Source organism: Tenrec ecaudatus, chromosome 5, assembly GCF_050624435.1.
Source record: "Tenrec ecaudatus isolate mTenEca1 chromosome 5, mTenEca1.hap1, whole genome shotgun sequence".
Taxonomy (NCBI): domain Eukaryota; kingdom Metazoa; phylum Chordata; class Mammalia; order Afrosoricida; family Tenrecidae; genus Tenrec; species Tenrec ecaudatus.
In genome coordinates, this window is record NC_134534.1 from 80,941,526 (window position 1) to 80,944,178 (window position 2,653).

General features: G+C 49.7%; 1 pseudogene; it reads left to right on the forward strand.

Moving 5' to 3' along the window:
- Positions 1–642: 642 nt before the first annotated feature.
- On the forward strand, positions 643–1,888 carry LOC142448810 (adenosylhomocysteinase pseudogene; annotated as a pseudogene).
- The last annotated feature ends 765 nt before the right edge of the window (positions 1,889–2,653 follow it).

A 2,653-nucleotide genomic window follows, 5' to 3' on the forward strand; every position in this document is an offset into this window, starting at 1 on the left:
GTGTGTTTATCTTCATTCAATATTAAGTGGATCACTGGCATTTTATTAGCTTTTACTTCTCATCTCTGTTGAAAGGATATAAATCCTATCATATGTAATAACAAGCTGTTTTAGCAAAGTAGTATTCAGATCTACCAAGATTCATGAAGGAAAATTAAATGTAGTTGTTCATAAATTTGGGTATTGATTCTATACCAATGCTTTTATAATAAATATTTAATTTATCATTATAATTACTTCTTTATAAAAATAATATAATTTTAAGGGCATGTTAGAGATATAATTTTTGACTCTATAGGTAAATATAAAATAACAAAAATTAGTATGTCTAAATGATATACTAATAAAATCAATGCCATCAAGTTGCCTCTGATTGATGACCACCCTATCTGGAAGAACAGAACTTGAAAAAGAGGAGAGCAAGAAATTCTACAGAAATTCAGAAATCACAGTAAGAAATATGACCCATGGAGGAAAAAATTATCTAAAAATAATCTGAACAATATTTATTTTTTTGTTTTCCTGAAAATAATCAGGCTTAACACTACTAAGATTTAAAATGAGTCAACTCGCCCTGCCCGGCGCCGCTAGCCCAGTGCTTCCCAGCTTGAGCCCGGCCCCCTCCGCGCCGAAACGCCGCCAATGACGCAGAAACTGCCCTACAAAGTCGCTGACATCAGCCTGGCCTCCTGGGGACATAAGGCCCTGGACATTGCAGAGAATGAGATGCCTGGACTGATGCGCATGTGCGAGATGTACTCTGCCTCCAAGCCGCTGAAGGGCGCCTGCATTGCCGGGTGCCTGCACATGACCGTGGAGACAGCTGTCCTTATTGAGACCCTGGTCGCCCTGGGAGCTGAGGTGCAGTGGTTCAGCTGCAACATCTTTTCCACCCAGGACCATGCAGCAGCTGCCATTGCCAAGGCTGGCATTCCCGTGTACGCCTGGAAGGGCGAGACCGACAAGGGGTAGCCGTTGGGCATGGAGCAAACGCTGTACTTCAAGGACGGGCCCCTCAACATGATCCTGGACGACGGCGGCGACCTCACCAACCTCATTCACACCAAGTATCCACAGCTCCTGGCGGGCATTCGAGGAGACCACGACCGGAGTCCACAACCTGTGCAAGATGAAGGCCAATGGCATCCTGAAGGTGCCTGCCATCAACGTCAACGACTCTGTCACCAAGAGCAAGTTTGACAACCTCTACGGCTGCCGGGAGTCCCTCATCGATGGCATCAAGCGGGCCACAGACGTGATGATTGCCGGCAAAGTGGCCGTGGTCGCAGGCTATGGCGATGTGGGCAAGGGCTGTGCCCAGGCCCTGAGAGGTTTCGGGGCACGTGTCACACGCTGCAGGCCGCCATGGAGGGCTACGAGGTCACCACCATGGACGAGGCCTGTCAGGAGGGCAACATGTTTGTCACCACCACGGGCTGTGTCGACATCATCCTTGGCCGGCATTTTGAGCAGATGAAGGATGATGTCGTTGTGTGTAACATCGGACACTTTGACGTGGAGATCGATGGTCAAGTAGCTGAAGGTGAACATAAAACCTCAGGTGGACTGCGACCGGCTGAAGAACGGGCGCCGTATCATCCTCCTGGCTGAGGGCCGGCTGGTCAACCTGGGCTGCGCCATGGACCACCCCAGCTTCGTGATGAGCAACTCCTTCACCAACCAGGTGCTGGTGCAGATAGAACTGTGGACCTACCCGGACAAATACCCCGTTGGAGTCCACTTCCTGCCTAAGAAGCTGGATGAGGCAGTGGCTGAACCCCACCTCGGTAAGCTGAACGTGAAGCTGACCAAGCTGACGGGGAAGCAGGCCCAGTACCTGGGCATGCCGGTGGACGGCCCCTTCAAACCAGATCACCACCGTTACTGAAAGCCCGGCCTGCCCCTCCCCTTCCAGCCGGTGTCCCTGCCCAGGCCCCGATTCTCCCCAAGAACACATGTCCTAATTTGAGACTGGCTTGTCACTGGTCCCTGCTTTGTCCCCTCTGACTGTTCCAGTGTGGCAAGGGGTATTGAGAAACTCCTCTGAAGACGCTGGTCACGATGGAGGAGTGTGGGAGGCACCCCCAGGGAACCATGACCTGCTCGCTTAGTCTTTACGCTGCAGTTGGCAACAGTGGGCAAGCCCATGCACGTGACATCTAGTCCTCACTGGGTCTTAGGGACCCAGGTCACGTGCTTGGTGTGCAGCTTACTGGATCCTGGGCCCGTGACAGATGACAGGGAGAGCTCAAAGGGCCGCAGCGAGAGTTTGAATGCTCCTAGGCCCCTCGCTGAGTGATGGACCTTCTCGTCAGCCTCAGAACAGTGACGTCGGTACTGCTTGTCCCTATTTTACAGGGGTTAAAATAGATTTGTCAGGGACAGCCAAAAGAAGTGACACCTATAGGTTAGGAAGGGTCAGAAAAAAAAACATGAGAAGAGGTGTAAGTCTGCCCCTATGTTGGTAATATGCTGGTTCCTGTTACAACTCTGGGTCAAAAAAGGTTAATTTTGTTTACAATGTGTTGAAAGAGGGCAGGAAGGTGGGCTAATAAAGAATTTGGTGCCTAAAAAAATAAATAAATAAAATGAGTCAACTTTATTAAAAGGTACATTGATATTGAGAGTTCTTGTTCTGAAGGGAAAAAAACCC